At 34.6% G+C, this 14,121-nt stretch overlaps 1 long non-coding RNA gene across 1 annotated transcript; it reads left to right on the top strand.

The window, feature by feature from the left end:
* The first annotated feature begins 719 nt into the window (after positions 1–719).
* On the top strand, positions 720–3,406 carry LOC136795353 (uncharacterized). Its single transcript, XR_010842945.1, has 3 exons — positions 720–837; positions 3,126–3,243; positions 3,320–3,406. It is a non-coding gene; the product is annotated as an uncharacterized lncRNA (long non-coding RNA).
* The last annotated feature ends 10,715 nt before the right edge of the window (positions 3,407–14,121 follow it).

Here is a 14,121-nt window from a genome sequence, read left to right as displayed (position 1 = left end):
TCAAAATTGTCAATATTTTACATGAAACTATAAAAAAAAAAGTGTAGAATCGAATATATAAAGTGACATTTCTTGTATGTCGTTTAAATAAGAAATTTTAATTGCGTCGAAATTTTCGTTTTTTGCTAGACTATTTGCTGACACACAAAACACCATCATCACTAATACTACGTATTTTGTGATACTTACCTTTTCAAAGGACATTTAAACATATATTTCCTTTAAAATCTCAGGTCCTTAATGTCTAAGGAATTTATAGCAAAACTTCCCCACGTCATAAAGCTCATCAGGAATTGTAAATAGTTTTACACTTTTTTTACAAAAACGATAAGAGGAAGTCAAACTGCCTCAGAGTTTGAATTCGATTATTCAATTTGACTCTAGCCTTAGCATATGAGGGTTAATATGGAATGTATCTATTATTAAATTAATTAAGAATAGCATCATGAAACGATAATTATAAGATACCAAAGAGTTTGATGCCTAAAAATTGAAAAAAAGATAACCAGGCGAAAAAAGAAAACATAAAATAATACTTAATTTGCAATTTTTTCAATCAATCATCTTAACCTATTTTTTTCTTATTGGTCCATATACACTAGAAAACGATTTTAATTTATTGACTCACGTCTATTAATCTGAAGACATAATGCATTTTAAAATTGCTAGATAAGAGATAATCTGAAGCCATATAAGTTGTAGTGAATATTCCTTTTATTACTCTTCAAGAAATGAAGCTAGTCATATTTCTTGTCACTTTGTGGACTGGAGTAGCCATAGGTCGGCCCAAGGTCGAATCAGAAGAAATTGTTTCTGCCCTAAATATGATAGATGAAGGTAAATTACCCTAAAATATATTTTACTGAATCATGATATGCATATAAATCACTAAAAAAATGTGTAAAACATCATATGCTTCTACTTACTTCTATGATTCTTCTACTAAAGTATTTTCCTTAAACAAGGTTTAATCCTGGATTAGTAATGCTAAATTGATCGCTAAAGTTACCTCAAATCCATCTAATCTAGAATTATACAAAAACAAAATATAATTGTATGGTCTAGGATGCATAATTGTAAAAAGAGAAGCAATCAACATTCATTTTAAAAATATTATTAGTGTTATTTGAAATATATTATCGAAAATGTAACTTATTTATGAACTCCCAAAATATTTCAAATTTTGATGGAAAGAAAGGTTAGTTTCACAGCACAAATTTCAGACGATGTTTTGTCATAATAATTAAAAAAATATATGCAGTTATCTTCAAATGTATAACTTAAACATTTCCTGGACATGAAATAGATTAATATGGCAAATTTGTTATTATTGTTTTAATCACATATTCCGAAATAATGCAATATGCCACACTCAAGGACAATGAGGTTTAAGACAGTGAATATTCAATCATACCTTATATACATAAAAAAAGTAAATAAATAATACATAGAGGCGGGAGACTGGTCGAGAAATGTGGACAATAGACAAAGCCAATTGAAGACCAAAAGCAACGGGCGACGAGAGGATCGCAAAGCCATGGGTGCGGAATATTTGGACGCCTAGTTGCTCAATATCCTCGTACCAGTTGTTTCGAGTCTATGTTCAAGGTCGATATGGACGACTTATTAGATTTAACAGCAACACGAAGAGTGAACACTTCACAGTTGTAGCTCAGTTGCGAACCGTTTTGTAGAGTATTCGTCAATTGAGGCTCAAATCATCTTCTGAAAATTCCTCACTAGGTCAATAACAGATAACATTCTTGGGAAGATCTTTAGAGAAGGGGTTAAGCCAGATGTACGCATAGTGGGAGCGCTTTAAAGAATGATGGTGTCCAGAGACATGAAGGAGATCAGACGGTTGCTGGTGGTCCTCAATTATTATGGCTGAACAACTAATTGTTTTCAATTACTTGCTGAAATTCAATATAATTTTGGAATCAGTTAAAAACCGGGCAGAGAAAATGTAGTGGTGGACTGTTTATCTCGCGCGATTACTATTAACTACTCGCGGAGGAGGACCAAGAGAAAACGTCCGGAGGTTCCCGTGAGACCGCTCATGGACTCTAGAGGAGGGAGAGGATCCCAATACGTAACAGGGCGGGGACAATGAACCAACATCGGACGAGGGGAGCTCGATAGCGGGTAGGTCAGGAGACATGGAAGAGGCTGAGGAAATTGTCAATGACAAGCGTCTGTAAATCATCTAGAAGACAAGGACCTCCAAACTCCTGAAATTAGAGAACAGCAATTATGGGCAGTGTTCCATTAACACGATATCGTCGCAACCGAGGATTTGGAAGGAACAGCTTTTGCCGAGTACTTAAAGACGCGTCAAGGCGGAAGAACATACGATCTGTACAGGGGAAATGTGGTGATCTGGGAAAAGATCAAAAAGAATGAGACGGTTTAGGAGGTTATAGGCAGTTGTGAAACCTGTCTTACAACAAAATACGACCGACACTCACCCAGAATGCTACAAGAAGAAACACCCAAAGCAAATATTCCCATCGTTGGTTTCCAACTAGATTCTTTTACGTGGAGAGGGTTTAAATGGATTTTTTTTAAAAACTGGTAATGACGTATCAGGTGCGAGACAGGTTAGTGGAAGCGGTGAAGGGACCCTCATATGTTATAAATCATATCAGAAAGGTTAAAATCAATCGATAAAGGATTTTATAATCGGTTGTGAGAACGGAGAACGAAAAATGTTGAAAGAAGCTCATTGTTCTGATCACCTTAGTTATGAATATTACAATAGTATTCCAGGGTTACTTATATACATACAAACATAATTTTTGTTTAATGACTCATTTCCCGGTCATTTTTGACATACGGGGTGGGGATTATTTTATACCTACCTGTTCTAACCATGGTGGAGATCAATCTTTCATTACATGCGACCGCCACAGAAATGAAAACTACAACCCAGGCTGGTTTCCAACTGACGTCACCAAAGTTCCAAGGTGACCAAGACCTGCGCCTCTATCGTCTGAGCTACGGACGGCCGTACATACACATATACCTGGACACAACATATATTTATCAAATCCACATATGATTCATAGGTGAAATAAATATTTATGATACCTCTATATAATTTTATATGCCCTGGATTTTAATAGGAAAGTTGCACCAGTCGGAGTTGCGCCACTGTAATCTAAAAGGACCACACAAAAGGTGCTGCTCCATGAAAGCGCAGTGCTGTAACAATGGCCATTCGTGCTGCTACCCAAATGAATTGTAAATATAACATTTTAGCAACATATTCAATTATTAAGTGATTATCATTAATAACTATTTACTTTTTCGCTTGCAGGATGACTGTGGCTCGCAATTGTTGAGAGTACACCAAATATCTTGAAATAAACTAGAATTAAAAAATAAAATCATACTATCTGATTTATATGTTTGTTTATTAATGTTACAGATAGTTCTCATAGGAAAGATGTACTGTAAAAAGGTTTTTTCTCACACAGTAATGGTTTTACTTTTTAAAAGGCTAGGAACTCCGTAAATTCATACCTCCTACATACTTTCTCATCATTCGTTCCTTTCTCATTGATAGATTATTCCAAGTAAACCACAATGGTTCCTATTCATCCCTCTATTCTCAGTCCGCTGGTAATCCTAACACTACCCTCACCACGTATGGCAATGACACATGTGTGCTCGCTGTTAACAATAACCCATTAATTGTATTCCAAAATCGAAAGAATGGTGTCGTAATTGGAGGATTAAAATAAATTCCAACAAATCCCATCAAATCACCTTTACCCTTCGTCGTAAACCTACAAGTACAAGAGACGGAAAGAAAAAAGGCAGTTATCTCACCCCAATTTTTGATTACTTTAATGAAAACTATGTATAATTACTAGTCAAAATTGATGGGTCTGCCAAATATAGGTAGGGGGAACACAAAATGACGCCTGTTTCAAAACCTTAAAAAAACATTAATTTTTCATTCGGAGCTCTATATCTTAAAAACTAACAACAACACTAGAAAACTAAGAGAAAATTATTTAAAGAAGAGTAAATTTGCTGATATATTAGCCCTAAAAGAGCTATTGACGTCCAATAGTTCTCGAGATATAGCTTTTTAAAAAGCAAAATTTCTTAAAATTCTACTGAAAGATTAGTAGTTATTAATTTACTTTTGAGAAATCTATATTTCAGGAACTATGTGACGTACAGATGTCTATTAGTACTCAAATTAAATCTAGTTTAATGGACTATAAAGAAGTTTATTACCTTTACCTTCGTAGGAATAGTAGTTTTCATGATATTTGCTAAAATAAATTGATTTATTGTTGTTTGAACAACAAGTTTGATATATGAAAAACTTCATTTCAGAAACCATTGGACGTACAGATGTCTGCCAGCGCTCAAATTAAAGCTAGTTAAATTTTCTACAAAATATTTAATTGTCTTTATCTTTGTAGTAGCTATTTTTATGATATTTGACAAAATAAACTCACGCAATGTTAATTTATAGTTGTTAGTATAAAATGTTGGATTTTGAAAAAAATTATCTCTAGATTCATAAGACGCATATATGTCTACCAACACTCAAAATAAAGGAAATTTAACTTTCTATAAAGTAGTTTATGACTCTTATCTTCGTAGGGTTAGTAGTTTGTATGATAATCACATATGAATGTGTCCGAACAACTATAAAACAATTTATTTTTGCAAATTTCAGGTAAACTATTACTCCTACGAAGATAAACATCAGAAACTACTCTATAGCTCATTAAACAAGCTTTAATTGGAGTGCTAATAGACATCTCTACGTTAAATGGTTTTTGAGATATAATTTTTTCAAAATAAATTCACTAACTACTGATCTTTCAGTATGTCCCATACAACATTCTTCTGAAACGTTGCTTTTTAAAAAGCTATATCTCGAAAACTATTTAACGTAAATAACTCTATTAGGGCTCATATTTTAGAAAATTTCTATTCTTTAAATGACGTTCTTTTCGTTTTCTTGTGTTGCTCCTACTTTTCAAGATATAGAGCTCCGAATGAAAAAATATTTTTTTTGTAATTGCTTTGAAACAGGTCCCATTTTTTATTCCTCCTACCTATACTTGGCAGACTCATCAATTTTTGCTAGTAATTATACATATTTTTCATTAAAGTAATCAAAAATTGAGGTGAGATAACTACTTTTTTTCTCCTCTTGGGCTCTTGTACTATACTGACTGCTCTACAGTTTCATTTAATGATATTACTCTTACCCCTGTCGAACAGATCCGCTACCTTGGACTACAATTGGACAAACGATTAACCTGTAATCCTCACATAATGTTCCCTATGTAACCGATCTAGCCCGAGCCAGATATCACTCCTTCCATTATAAACTCCCTAACCACTCAAACCCCCTAGTTTCTAACCTTGCATCCTCTTCCATTCCTGTCAATCCTGCGAGGCGCCTGAAAAGAAGATGGCCACGAGACCAGCTAATGTAAAATATCATTACCAATGGGTAGTTTCTCTACACGCCTGTAACACTCCAATTGAACTCATATCAGATTTACTAAATGTATTATAATGTACAGTTGTAAATAGCAATAAATAAATATTTAAAAAAATAAGTCTAGGTGTAAAAGAAATCACATGTGTCCCCTAAGTTTTGCACACACAAAATTACCTTTTTTAATGTTAAGTTTGTGTGTGCAAAACTTATTTTTTTTATGTATCCGATTCTGATTGAGTTGGAAAAAATGATCTTTTGTCGAGCGGAAAATTAATAAAAATTGATCGAAATCATAAATGGGTATTTATTTTCATCCTCCTATTTCGGCACCATTCTTCGAGGGTCGTGATATGCGACATGTGTCATCGGTATACGTGGTGAGGATAGTATTAGGATTGGTTGGGATGTCAGCTGTATAGACTGTGTAGAGGTTGGGATCGAGGATAATACCTTGAGGAACACCAGCGGTCTGAGAGAAGAGGGATGAGTAGGAACCATTGTGGTTTACTTTGCAAAATCTATCAGTGAGAAAGGAACGTATAATAAGAAAGTATGTTGGAGGTAGGAATTTTCGGGATATGAAAGATTTAATTTTGATCAAATAATAAAATTTACATTAACTACCTGGCATATTTTAAGATAGTTTAAAATAAGTGGAAGACAATTCATGGTTTATAGATAATGTACCGTGATTCATGCTCTTCGCCCATTGTTGGAGGAGCTCAAAGCTTTTTACTCTATCGGACGGGAACTCATCATCGGTTGAAGAAAATTAGGAATGTTGTGAGAGAAATCGTAGAGACGTTCCAAAATACTATTAATCCTGGTAAAAATATCGCTATCGACGAAGGTATGATTTCATGAAGAGGACGTCTAGGTTTTCGTCAATTGATCACAGGCAAGTAACCAGTATGGCGTAGAAATGTAAAAATTGTGTTTGCCTGAATATTACACTTATAATGTCAAAATTTATGCCAAAAAATCATTGAAAAATCAAATTCTCATGATCTAGTAATGGTGTAATGAGATTATTAAATGGCTTATTATTTGAGGGCCGCTTACTATTTATTGATAGTTATTATAGAAGTATCCCTTTGGGAAAGAACTTTTAGAGAAAAAATTATTTATTTTTTTTTTTATTTCATTCATTGCTTATTTTTACTTTTCACTGTAAATATTATTTTTATTTTCTTTAATTTACTATATTCATTTTTATGTAAATTTTCACATCATGGAATCATTTTTAGCCATATTTTAGTTTAGGTTTTTATCATGTTGCATTTTCCCTTACTTTGTTGCATTATATTAGTTGTTTTTTTTAATCAGTTTTAGCCCTGATGAAGACCTGCAAATTGGAGCGAAACGCCAGATCAAAATAAATAGTTTAATTACTGTTTGAGTTATTTTTATCCCACCTGGACCATCTTCCTTTTATGCAAATATTTTTGTTTTAAACAAACTTTTCTATGTATGTAAGTACACAAGGCCAGGAACAGACCAATTTTTGACATTTTTCCACCGAATAAAATAGCATGTTATAAGATTGCTTAGTTGCTAGTGATCGAAATCCCGGTGAGCGTTTATAAAATTTGCAATACTCTTTATAAAGTGAGAAAACAATAGAACTGTCATTAGTTGGCCTCGCCAATGCCATCTTCATCTCATGGCACCAATGGGTCTTCTCATCCATTAATTCAAACAATTCAAGAATAAAAAGAGAAGTAGGATTAATAAAGATCACCGATGCTGATATAACCTGATCTACTTAAATAAACAAACTTTTAAAAATAAATTCATGATTTGGATAATCGTTCTCATGTCTTGTAAATGTTAAATTTTTCTTTCTAATATCAACATTTTTTTCTACATTTCAAACATTAACAACCGTAAAAGAATGCTTTTCCATGTTATCTATGATTCAATGTTGTTCAATAAATAATTTTATTGGTCTCTAATCTGGAAAAGCTCTATCTTAAAATGCCTGGGTTAAAGACGGCTCAGGTAATCAAGAACAGAGTTATAAAATAAAATGTGTTTTACTTTCCCGATTTCAGATTTTTTTTACTTAGGTTTCTGCCGTATAAATAGGAATACGTTTGGCAACAGTTAACACAACAGGCAGGTTCAAGCAAAAATTTTATTTTTAAGAAACTTTTTTAAAAATTTATTTATTGAAATTTACAATTGTGCAAAAAAAAATATATAAAAATAAATGTGATAAATGTTTCAGAACTGATTATATTATTGGTAAGGAACCACCCAATAGAGAAACAATCATTACTTTAAATTAGAATATCCCGTGGCCATCTTTTCACACGCGACGGAGAATTATCAGGAATTGTTAAGGATGAAAGATTAACAACTAATGGATTTTAGGTGGAATGAAAGGAGGTATATCTATTTTGGGCCAGATCTGCAACGAATGGGATGTTGAGGTCTTTATGGAAAATGGATGTATTTGTTTGTGACGTAATAAGGAGCATCTAAAATTTTAGATTGTAAGGATGGGATAAGAAAGAATATGATGGCTTGGTGGAACCCCAAAGCTCAATTCCGTATGTCTAAAGAGGACTGACTATAATAGTGTCAATGAGTTTTTGGTATTAAATGGGACGTTTAAAACTTTTGTCAGTAATCGGGATCTACGAGCGATTTCTTGTCCTTTCAGTCAGTATTGGGTTTCCAAATAAGGCTCTTGTCAGGATGGTGTCCAAAGTAGCGAATCTGTTCAGCAAGATGTAGTAGAGTATTAAAAAAAGATACAGTAGGGTGTGAGAGTTGAGGTTTACGGGGGAGCGTAAACATTATCTAATGGAATTCGTTAGGATTTATTTTGATTCTCCAAACATTAATTGTACTTTCCAACTTTCGGCGATATTTTCATACCTCGTAACAAGCTTAGTTTGGAATATTTTAAAATAATTTCAACGATAAAAATTGCGTATTGGTTACTTTATATATGAGATTGTTTTGTTTATTTTTCTTAGGTTTAATTTATTAATTTCTTGACATTAAATTTAAAATGGCTGATTACTTGTTGTTTATCAATAATCAACAATTATCTTTCAAAAATTATTTGAAACAGTATTTTCTCACAATCATTACACCTGAACACATTATGTTCTGTACCTGACATAACTTATTGAATTTTTTTTTCAACACTTAAAAAGCTCACGTAAGCTCACTTAATCTGGAAGGTATTAGTGGTGAAGTGTCATTAAAAAAGTTTTACTGAAGAAAGATTTGAATAAGCTCTCCCTGCGGGACCGAAAACTTTAGCCACATCAATCTAAGGCCACTCCTTCCCCGTCGGTGAACTCTCTGAATATTTCAAATTATTTCAGTTCGCCAACTTTTTTTTCTAAACCTGCGGTGGGGACATTAAGCCATCTTATAGCTAAATAATTGGACTCTTCCGCATCTTAATGTCCTGCTTGCGGATTTTCCTTGGTTGTAGCAGACAGCAAATGGAGGAAGAATCAGTATTCAACTAAATATTTTACAATTTAATATTTAGTACTTTTACTCTAACAATTTAACTATTTAAGTTTTGTACAGTGTTTGAAAATAGTGCTAAATATTACCTGTTGTAGTTTACCAGTTTTATCATTGGCCCAGATAGGTACCCAAATAAATTTATATCCATTCAAAATATTTTAGTCTTTAAAAATATATTTATTGATTAGATTAATTTTCCAAACACTACCTGCTAAGCTAAGCTTGGAAATTTGCTGACCTAGGAATTTTCTGTGAAGGATGGCTTGAGACAGGGTGATCCTCTGGCTCCTCTTCTATTTAATATAGCATTAGAAGTTGCTATTCGTTCAATCAGAACTAATCCAGGAGGGACCATTTACAGTAGACTGTCTCAACATTTAGCATATGCAGATGATGTAATCATTATCACAAGAACCCCAGTAGCATTAAAAGCAACATTCCAGGAATTCGAAGCAGCAGCTCATGAATTGGGCCTTAAATGAATGAAGACAAGACGGTGTTTATGAAAAGCTCAACAAAGGATAAGGAAGAGAATAGCAAAGTACCTGGGAAGCCTAGTTACAGATGAAAACTAGTGTATAATGATAAGTAGAGAGCAAAATGGAGGCCAGGCGAAATACATGTTATTTCTCACTACAAAGAATACTGAATTTTAGAGCACTCTCTAAAAGGATGAGAGTGGTAATTTAAAAAACCATCGTAAGGCCAGTAGTGATCTATGGGAGAGAAACATGGGCCTTGTAAAGAAAATCAGAACAGATGCTCAACTCCTGAGAGAGAAAAGTATTGAGAAGGATATGGGGAGGAGTCTCGGAGAATGGAGTTTGAAGAAGAATTAGGAATAAGGAACTGATAAATATGTACGGGGAACCCAGCACCATGCTATAATTAAAAGAGGAAGAATAAGATGGTTAGGACACGTTGATAAGATACCCGATGAAAGGATACCCAAAAAGATGGTTTATAGGAAACCAGATGAAAAACGGAAAAGAGATGGCTGGACGATGTGGAGGAGGATTTGAAGCTCTTGAAGGTTGGCAGATGGAAGGAGAAAGCAAGAGACCGTGTAGATCGGTTGGCTGTTGTGGAGGAGGATTTGAAGCTCTTGAGGGTTAGCAGATGGAAAGAGAAAGCAAGAGACCGTGTAGATCGGTTGGCTGTGGTGGAGGAGGATTTGAAGCTCTTGAGGGTTAGCAGATGGAAAGAGAAAGCAAGAGACCGTGTAGACTGTTTGGCTGTTGTGGAGGAGGCCTGGGTTCTTGCAGGCAGTGTAGTGCCATAATAATAATACCTTTCTTAGCTTGCATTTCATTACAACTACACTACCTCAGGTATGACCGCCGGGCCTTGTAGAGCTCTCTTTTCATGGTAGTTAAAGCCGTCGTCCCCCATGGGACAGGTCGAGCCCTTGCCTTCCGGTGCCGGAGAGATTCCTCAGCCGTGTCACGAATAATGTCTGTGATTCTAGTCACTCGGTAGTCGTCATCATCGGGTTTGACCGTTCCCGCAGCATCTTATTCCTCGTCGACTAGTTTTCCCTCGAGCGTTGACCGGAAAGCATTCCAATTTTCTCCTCGGGTTATGTATCCCTTCTCAATGCCGTGGAAACTTTCGGGACCTTCTGTAAGCTTGAAAGCTATAGCTCGATGGTTGGAACTCGTTTCAGATCTGGGAGCCCAATCAATAATTCGGTTTGCTATTACAGGCGAGGCCAGCGTAACATCAATCCAACTCTGCCCCCTTACACAAGAAAATGTAGGGATGGCAAAAGTTTCATTCAATACTACTAGCTGGCTCCTTGCCATAAACTCTTCGAGCTTAGCATCTCTTCTATTTGTTCGACTGGATCCCCATATCGTGTTCCAGTGGTTTGTATCGAAGCAGATCATTACGCTTCTAGAGCTAGCGGTAACCATCTCCAAGGGAGCTATGTCATCGTCAATATCATTGCCGTTTGGTAGGTAAGCCGATACCAGCGTAAAGGTGACATCTCCCCACCTGACATAGCATGCTACGGAATCCGCCGTGATGGATTGCCCCAGATCCATCACATCGAGGTTCGGATTATTCATCGCTTATTTGTCTTATCCTTTATCTGTTTGATAGTTTTTTTTTTACAGTTGATAATGGGAGGGAGTATAACCTCTAGCAAAAGACACCCCTTACTATTTGTGCCTTGGATTTCGGTATTGATCACTTAGATTTAAGAGGTTTCAAGTTCTTCCAAGAAATCAAAGACAGATTTATTTTATATTAAGAATCAGTTAATTCAACAGAGTTAATTCAACTACTATTTAATATGATGAGCAGTGCAAAATATTAGGGAAGGGAAAAACTTTTGAAACTGTTGCGCATGATCCAAATGAAAAGTGAACATTTTCTTCTAATATAGACCCAATTGGCAGAACATTGACAAATAAATAGCTTCTGAAACAGAAAATTGCTGTTCCTCACCTTAAAATAGGTCACTTCAAGTTATATGAATAAATAAATTATGTATGACCAATCCAAAATCTTATATAGATACGCATCATAGATATTTTTTATTTTGAGACGTGGCACATTTAAATAAAATGCAATTAATAATAATCTAAGCTAATTAATTCTGATATTTTGCATGTTAAAGTAGTTAAAACGAACTGAGTAGTTTCTTGCGTGTGAATATGGGAGAAAATTATAACTGTCATGAAATTATTGTATCGACTTTTTTTTTTAATTACATATATTTAAATACTTTTGACAATTTAGATTTAAGTGTATATTTTTATATTAACTACCTACTGGAATATTAATATTCTTAGTATTCGAAATCCTGCATGAATGATAAATTTATTTTAATGTATTAACGTTCACATTTAGTTTACGTTAATAAATTGACCTCCAACTGATTATAGTTTGGATAAAATTAAGTCGAATAGATGCAAAAAGTATTTATTTCCTTGACGAACCCGAAACTGTGAGAACTTTCTTAGAACCTGAAGAGTTTGATGGATGATAAAAGTCCTTCCTGACAGCCGGTTAGAGACGATAAAGTTTCTCTGCTGTGTGTAAATTACTAAGGACATTTATAAACGGTTGGGTATAATTCTGAAGTCTGATGTAGAGCTGGTGCCACGTTAAAAGCGAGGGAGAAGTTGTTTCTGGTGTATATAAAATGATTGCCGAAAAGATGTGCTTTAAGTATTTTTCTTTCAAACATCAAAAATGCTACTCTAGAAAATTTTATAATAATTTTACATTTGCCCACGTACAAACATATGTTATACAGTTTTCGAGAAAATAATTTTTTTTTTTTTATAATTTATTTATTGTTATTTACAACTGTATACATATATACACATCAAGTGAATTTGCTGTAAGTGGTATTATAACATGACACAAACATGTGGAGAATCTACCCATTGAGAGAACTCCAAAAACACTTCTAAAGGAGAAGATCTCGAGGCCATCTTCTTTTCAGACGCCTAGGAGGATTATTAGGTACTGAAGGAGAAGTTGGTTTGGGTAGTTGGGAAGTTTATTATGGAAGGATTGGTATCTGGTTTGGCAACATAGGGGACATTGAGGTCCTGATGGATGATTTGATTTCTGACAAAGTAAAGAGTATTAAGGATTTTACGAAGGATTTTGGACTGTAAGGATTGAATTCGAGAGGAATTAGATGGCTTAGTGGAGCCCCATAGTTCAATTCCGTATGACCAGATAGGCCTTATAATAGTCATGTAGATCAGGTTTTTATAATGGATTGGAAGTTTGGACCGTTTGTCTAGTAAATGTTGTAATAGTCGGAATCGACGAGCAGTTTCCTGTCTTTTCAGTCTTGTATGAGGATTTCATATCAGTCGTTTGTCCAGATTTAGTCCTAAGTTACGGATCTGCTCCACAGGAATAACTGGGGTATTATTAAAAGATACTGTGGGACAAGACGAAGGGTAAATGCGATTTGGTGGGATTTATAGGAATTTATTTTAATCCTCCAGTGTTGGCACCATTCTTTAAGAGTGGTGATGTGGGATTAGAGGGATTGGGATACAATGGAAGGATCATTATTCACTGACAATAGGCATGTGTCATCGGCATACGTGGTGAGAATAGTGTTAGGATCGGTGTAGCTGTAAAAACTGTATAAAGGATAGGACCAAGGATACTACCCTGAGGTACACCAGCAGACTGAGGAAACAGGGATAAATAAGCGCTGTTGTGATTTACTTGAAATAACCTGTCTGAGAGATAAGAACGGATAATGAGATAATATGTAGGGGGTAGGAATTTACGGATCTTGTATAGCAGTCCTGGGTGCCAGACTCAATCAAAAGCCTGTTCTACATTAAGAAAGACTCCCGAGCAGTACATTCCGCGCTCCAATGAAGACGAGACTATATCAACCACACGATGGCATTGCTGGATAGTGAAGTGGGATGTGAGTAAAAAATAAAATTACTTTTACAAAATTCACAAAATAAAATAATACCAAAGAAAAAAAAAAAATGACGCTATGAGCGTTAGCAGCATCAATAACAAACCTTATATTATTCATTGATATTAGAAAACAAAGTTATATATAGATATACATACCTTGTCGCTTAAGAGAATTTTATCCGCTTTACTTATACTTTAATTGTGAACTAACTTTAAATAACTCAGGTAAGGTCAGTTTTTCCATCAATGGGAATCATTATGAACTGGTTTGAATCCTGTCGAAGCTAGAACAACATTAGAAGTATTTATGATCTTTAGTTTAATCCCCCAAGAGTCAGAGCACTTCTTAAATTTAACACTTAAATATTAAAATAAAGCATCTAAAGCCAGAATGTTAATGGTTAAGATGATTCCGTGAAAGAATTCCAATTCAGACGAATCTTGGAAAAGCAATGGAGCAAGAAGAAATTTTCTCAGAAGCCGTTAGATATAAAAAGCATAATGGGGAGCTGTTGCCTTTCAAAATGTTGAAAATGGCATGAAATGTCAAGAGGCACACTGGGCAGTAAACCATTTTTATCCAAGGAATGGAATAAGTAATGAAGTAATGAAAACTGGATCGAATTTAAGGTATAAAATCTTTTGTGCCTTTTTATAACATGGGAAAAATTTATTCAAAATAAATATCAGAACAGATGCATGATAAACCATTAGGTATATAT

This window comes from Halyomorpha halys, unplaced genomic scaffold (genome assembly GCF_000696795.3).
Source record: "Halyomorpha halys isolate HHAL.00 unplaced genomic scaffold, Hhal_1.1 Scaffold289.1, whole genome shotgun sequence".
NCBI lineage: Eukaryota > Metazoa > Arthropoda > Insecta > Hemiptera > Pentatomidae > Halyomorpha > Halyomorpha halys.
The sequence above is the reverse complement of the archived record's forward strand: the minus strand, read 5'-3'. Positions and strand labels throughout refer to the sequence as shown.